Genomic DNA, 6,876 nt, shown 5'->3' with positions numbered 1-6,876 from the left:
CTCCATCGCCGCCTCGTCGATGAGCCGCCGCGGTGTCTGGTACGACGATGCAGCCGTGATGCGTTCCGTAGCCTTTGGGGTTTCGAGAGGCTGCTGTCAAGTGAGCCCTGTCCGGATAAGATGGTTTATCTTCTTGAGGCCTCGGGGATGGTGACGTACTTTTAGGACTAGTAAGCATGCCCGTGTTAACGCCACGGATAAATTTTAGATATTTAAAAAATAGCACATGATCCATACCGATCAATCCAAACCAAAAGACATGTTATTGTAATGCCCAAATAAACTTCCAAGAACAGCATAATCGTAGTGATATCAACAAAACCTGAACTCTAATAATGAGCCAGTAAATGACCAACCAAAAAACCTATCAAAGACGGACACCAAAAAAGAACTACAATACATTTTTCCGATTAAATTTTGTCACTTGCTTACCAAAACACTCGACAGTGACCCTATCCAGAGCTTCTCCGAGTCTTATCATCAAGGAAGGCATCCCCAGGTGGCTATGTCTTAAATGAAGCGATGCAAGTACAGTAATGTATCACCACCAGAGTCCAGAGGTATCTGATTCATCAAATCCAAAAAAAAAAAGAGGCACATGAAAACATGAAATTCAGCCATACACCCATCCTATTTGACCATAATCATCAGATAATTGATGCAGGTATGTAACATAATTTCGTGTATAGAGCAATATACAATGCATCTGCAAAAGTATACATTATATAAATCAATATAGAGCAATAATTTCGTGTATACATAATATCAGTAAAAAGCAATAAACTATCAGTAAATGAAGGATCTCAGAATGGTGAGAAGCATGTTACCAACGGATTAATTCAACTTTTTATAGGTCACCCATTCACCAGCAGCATATCATCCTTTATCATCAGTTCAGCTTTCATGGAGGACTACATATCTGAAGCATATGCTAAAGTCACCTATGCAGGAGAGAAGATAAGATTTCAGTCATTACATATAGCACACATATATCTTGTCATGTCTGAACATCTTCTACTTTTAAATCTGAAACTTCTATTTCAACCATTTGGGATAACACAAACCATAATTGTTGCTCCACGTCAACAAACACCCAAATAACACTTGTGTTTATGCTAGAGCATATCATAAAGATGTACATCACCAAATAACTTTCCAAAGATATTAAACTTAGATTACAAGTTCTACAACTGTTCCGAATGAGAGAATGATTTACCACCTCTCAAGTTGGAGGAAACAATTTCAGCACGGACATGACTATATCAAAAATTGTAACACACAATTGAATGAATACACTGCAGTAAACATAAAAAACAGTCTAGCTATTTAGATTTTCACAGCAAAAGAAAAACAGAAATTAATATGGTAAAAGAGAAATATAGAATTGAAATATGCCTAACCAATTGTGCTTGCTCACCGGTTGCTTTGATATGGCATTCTTTTGTACTTTTTTCTTGTTCCACAATCTGCACAAAGAGGTGAGATAAATTGAAACTGAGAGCAAAGAAAAGAAAAGAATAAATGATGCCATTCCTCCAGAATAGTTGCATTTTTAGATTTATTTTTGGCTTTCATTCATTGACCATTTAACTTTGGATGAGAGTATTAACCACAGTTGAAATCAGCTTTTTATTCATTTATTACTTTGGGTCGGACTGCATAATTGCAAACACAAACATCCTCTAAAGAGGCAACAAATTCAGAGCATCCCCATAAAGACCAAAGGTACAAAATAAAGGGAAAAAGAGAAGAAATCAATTGAGTCCAGATGAATTGCCACAAAGAAATCAATCAAGCTCAGTAGCATGTCAACGCCATGCCAGCCAGCCTAATGGAGACCACTAACAAAATGAAAAGTACAAAAACTTCTAGAAAACAACCAGATGAATAAACTCACTTGATGAAGATGGAGGTGCAGCGCCGCAAAGGTGGATGTGGATGCCGCCGCCAGAGACATTGCCGGCGGCTGGCGTTGTTTGCGGAGATAGATGATAATTATTGATCTCTGAAGTTATTTTGGAGTAGTATCATTCTTCTTCTTTTCTAATAGTAGGAATTGATCTAGTGAGATGATCCCTAGTGTTTGGTACTCGATGAATCAAGCATAAATAAAAAGATCCCTAGTGTTTGGTACTCGATGATGAAGCACATCATCCTCTGATCTGTACTCGATGGCACCTTATCACAGTTCTGCGCCTGTTCAGTTGGGTGTAGTCAATGCAGAGAAGATGAATGCAGGAGTTAGATCGAAATAAAACCCAGGAAATAGTTACCAGCGACTACGTGAATGACCATTGCTGATGCAGGCCATTAATCACTTGGAACCATCCCACCACCTGCACACCGAGATGTGAAGAGAGACATCATAGAGCAGGGGAAAATCAATGAGCGCCCCATCATATTCATTACAAGGGAGAAGTCGGATCAAGCTGCCGGCTAAGTAGATGGGCGACGCAACTTACCAGATTGGAGCTCAGGTAGTCGGCGTTGCATCCACTATCCACATCACGATCCCAGGCAGTGCACCCCAAGATCTGTTTTGCGGCGGCAGAGGTAGCAGATTCCGCGCGGAAAAGGCATCGCAGGGGTACTTCGGTGAGGGGTACTCCGGCGAGCTCCACCGTGAGCTCCGCCGTGGGCGAGGAGGACGGCCAGGCGCACGGCTCGGCCCACGGCGGCAGCTTACTACGGCGGCGCCGGGCGCCGCACGCAGAGCGATGCGCACGGCTCCCGCCCACGCCGGACGCCCACGGCTGAGCCTCACGGCGGCCCTGGACGCGGGCCCGCTTGGCCCACCCCTGACCGCCCAGGCCGGCCGCGCCGCGCGGCAGGCCGGGCGCCCTGGACGCAGGCCGCGGAGGAGCTGAGGCGCGGCGTGGGCGTGGCTGGGGCGCGGCGGACGCGTGGCCTGACGCGGAGGACGGCGGTGTGGCCGGGGCGAGGGGGATTGGGAGCTTGGGTACAGCACGCGTGCGTTGAAGCCTTGCCGCTGCGTTGAAGCCTGGGTTGGATCTGCATCGTTTGATTTGTCAGCATGTGATCTGAGCCGTTGTTTTTGGTGAGGTGGGGCATTGCTGGGTACATTTCTTTGGTGCACATTGGATTGATATCTCAGGGGGGCCATTGTGCGGGTTGGATTTAGCATAATTCGCATCCGTGCTTTAGTGGATGGACTAGTAAGTTGGCCCGTGCTAACGCTACGGGTAAAAAAACAAACATATTTAAATGCATCATCGCATAATTCTACTCAGAAACAATGCATACAGAGTTGTGATAAGATCAAGAACCCAAGCAAATAGCTTGCATCTCTTCTCTTGCAGATCCATCTATACAATTGCACATATTGACTGTGCTTTAATTTAGATGTCAATGGGATATGTTGATAAATTAATTGAAACTAACATCACATGCATGGAAGAAATATGCAGGAACAAAAAAAAACAATGTAATTGCCACATGTACAGATTACATTTTTGATCGATCAGTTGAGTGATGGATTGCGGATGCTCAAGTGGAACCAAGTTGGCGACTAAATCAACTGATGCTTATCTAATAATACATGCATGAGAAAAATGGGTGTTGTATGCATTTTCACCAAATCTGCATTTGATTATACTTTAATAGTTGAAAGCTACAAAGACAGCAATTGAAATACCTAAAATCTCGTATCCGGCGCCCATGAACTTCAAACACACCAAGAGCACCATTGACTAATGCAAAAGCAAAACTTTCAAATGTTTCATCAGAATTTTCTGCACCAGAAGCCTCTGCAAACAAGAATAGATAATGTCATCTCACAGTATAGAGTTCAGAATTTCTCTTCAATAAGACAGTAACTGAATGGAACTAAAAAAATGAATGAGGTGCATAACAACAAAACATTTTCACCAAACCGTGCAATATGTTACCATTTAATAACTTTGTTTTGACCCTCTGGCTACCTTTTTCACCCACGAATCTTTGTACTCCACGATAAATGGATTCCTAACTGTCGCAATAAGCTGCATCTGCAAGAACATTTCCACACAACTCATATCAGATCAGTTCATGGCTTACCAAAATAAACATAACATCATCATGATGAAGGCATGGACAAATTAATTTATCCAGCAACTCATATCAGAAGAATGACATCAAAAGTGAAGTGGTGAAAAAAAGGCATCAAATTTCTTGAAATCCTGCATATGAACCAAATGATCAAGCATGGATTAAGTAGAAGAATCTAAGCTCCTGATGGGCAGACCTGCGAGTTCGGTCCGTTGGTTGCTCAACTCGTCTCTTCTTGAGCACATATCTGCAGAGGATAGACTTTGCACGGTGAAATACTGAACAAAAACAGCTTAGCCCATATATGAAAAAAAAGAGCAAGAGAGGCTCACTTCTTCTCTACCTTGTGCCTCACCAACTTACCATGGCACTTGGAGTACTCTACATTCCACAGGCAGCTAGTAAAATCAACATGTTTCCGCAAATTCAACAAAAATTCAGAGAAACCACTTTGTGAACATATTTCTTCCGTTGTTTGCAAATTCCAAATCTGAAAGAATAAACCATGTATTCAAATGCATGTACAACACCAATGGTGATATATTTCAGAATTAAAAAGATGAGCTAGCCGAGCAACAGTGGTGCCTAGTGTCCAATTACTGATTATGTGAGTCACATAGGCAATTAAATGCCAAGCATGAGAGTCAAGATAAAGAGCCAATCATATGATGGGCATGGTGGCCCCAATAGCAAAGATCTATAGAGCAAAATCAAATTTAAAATTTTAACACAATCGAACCAATGCAATACATAAATATCAAGAACACGTGCATATACATTTGTGTGTCGTTACAACCAGTATTAAAGTAGAATTATCATACATATAATAAAAAAATCTGCAAGACAAAATTGACTAAAAAGCAAAGCTATGAATTGCGTGCCAAAAAAAAAGTAGTACCAAGCATCAATGGAAACTAAATTGCGTGCATTCCAGAACATGGATACAATGCTTTTTTTAAATGTCTTCCTAAATTACCTGAGAATGTGACGAGTTTGCATTGCCGGACCTCAAGTTCACATCAACCATGCCTTCCTACTTCGCTGATGAGAGTGTCTCCATTCCAGAAGTGCAGCAGCAATTTTACAGAACAGCACATGTTCACAAGTTTGTGATGGTCAGTGACTGGCAGAAAAATAAAAGCCTACCTAAACAAAAACACACTACTCTGAAAGGAGACATGTAAGCAGTTTATATTCTGAAGCATATCTTAATGTTACATCCAGCTTTAGCACTGGTTTCAATAAACATGACGCCAAGGTCCATCAAGACTTGCTTGTTCCATGAGATGCAACAGAATTCAGCAAGAATATAAGAGTGACACGTTGAGATTCCAGTTCTAGTGACAAAAACAAGCAACAAAAAAACACAGGCTCATACACATTGAGTAAAGATACATAGTATATGCTAAGTAAATCTAGGCTTAAAGAAAGCAAAGCTTCCAGCTTTTTGCTAAATGCCAACCCAAGACATGCGCTCCAGAAGAACGCTCTAAATGCCTCACTGAGATTGAGCCCTGGACCTAGGTCCCACTTGATATACTCAGCAACAGCACATGGGATTATTCTGAATCACAAAGTTTAGGGTGATATCCACCAGAAAATTCCTACGAAATGCAATCCAAATATTTTTAGTTATTTTTTGCTTGGTATGAATTTTGTTGTCGGTATCAACAACAGCACAAATAAATGTCAGTATCTCACGCAGTATCTTTCAGTTTGATGAAGCAAGCCTGAAATCAACATATAGCTCTGTTCATACGACTGTAAGCTCTGGTCACACAATAATCAGCAGGATCCCATACAAGTAATGCTGAAGTTCAGATTGATTGAGAATAGAATGGCTGATGCAGTGATATTGAAATACTACATGGTAACTGTATTTCGGTTCCTTCTTTTGCTACCTTGAAATACATTCTGTATTTTCCAAACTCACCTTGGTTGTGTCGGCAAGTAGAGAGAAGCAACAACAGCATGGCAGCTGGCAGAGAGCCACACCTTGATTGAGGACCAGCAATAGGTTCTCACCATGCTGTTCTTGCTCGCCACAGCCAAGACCGCATTCCCATCGGAAGCTTCACCATCAGAGCCATATGATTCTTCATTCAGGCAACTCATTTATATAGCGTACTTCATCACCATTGAATATCTTTATGATCTGAATATTGGTCACTTCTGGAAAAAAAAACTCATTAAATCATGCTTTTATATTGAAACAAGTGATATGCAGGAGAGAAAGACAGCTCTACCAGCTAGATATGAATATGCGTGAGCAACAGATTTAATAGATTTCGAGCTAGGGTTTGAATATTGGACGAAAAAGAAAAGGCATGATTATGAGATATCGTACGGGGAGGCAAAAGTAGCTGCCAAAGGTAAGCACCTCGTTACCTCTCGGAGCGCAGTGCAGATGGGCAGGGTCAGCAAGATCCGAATCGGTGGCACCATCTTCCACCGGACGCATCGAAGGAGGATGCCTGGGACTGGGAGTAGGTCCCAGATCGCGGGTGCGGCGGCCGGCTCGTTCACGGCCTGGGACTGGGAGGAGGGAGGATGGAGGTGCGGGCCGCACCGGAGCCGAGCCGAGCTCGCCGCCCGCCGACCTCGCCGCCCGCCGACCTCGCCGCCCGCCGTGGAGACAGAGGGGCGGATCCGGCCGCCGCCGACCCAAATCGAATGAGGAGGAGGGGGAGGGAGGCGAGGGAGGCCGAAGGAGCGCCTCGCGCACCTCGCTGGGGGGAGGGAGGAGGCCGCTCGCCGCCCCGGGGGGGGGGGGAGACGAATCCGGCCGCCGCCGTTCGCGGATTCAGAGTAGGAGGGGCGCGGATCCGG

The 6,876-nt window shown here is 43.5% G+C and overlaps 1 long non-coding RNA gene across 3 annotated transcripts; it reads right to left on the bottom strand.

Annotated features, from left to right (window-relative positions):
* Positions 1-234: 234 nt before the first annotated feature.
* On the bottom strand, positions 235-6,638 carry LOC120694178. 3 transcript variants are annotated; one of them, XR_005683367.1, is made up of 12 exons: positions 6,436-6,638; positions 5,055-6,219; positions 4,380-4,537; positions 4,244-4,294; positions 3,909-4,007; positions 3,656-3,767; positions 2,463-3,012; positions 2,274-2,336; positions 1,898-2,196; positions 1,418-1,466; positions 828-941; positions 235-564 (listed from the first exon to the last, which is right to left on the bottom strand). It is a non-coding gene; the product is annotated as an uncharacterized LOC120694178 (long non-coding RNA). The 3 variants fall into 3 exon arrangements; XR_005683369.1 differs by having other exon boundaries at positions 5,055-6,216; positions 6,436-6,450; XR_005683368.1 differs by having other exon boundaries at positions 6,428-6,442.
* Between the last annotated feature and the right edge of the window lie 238 nt (positions 6,639-6,876).

This window comes from Panicum virgatum, unplaced genomic scaffold (assembly GCF_016808335.1).
Source record: "Panicum virgatum strain AP13 unplaced genomic scaffold, P.virgatum_v5 scaffold_3968, whole genome shotgun sequence".
NCBI lineage: Eukaryota > Viridiplantae > Streptophyta > Magnoliopsida > Poales > Poaceae > Panicum > Panicum virgatum.
This window is presented reverse-complemented; position numbering and strand designations above follow the sequence as displayed.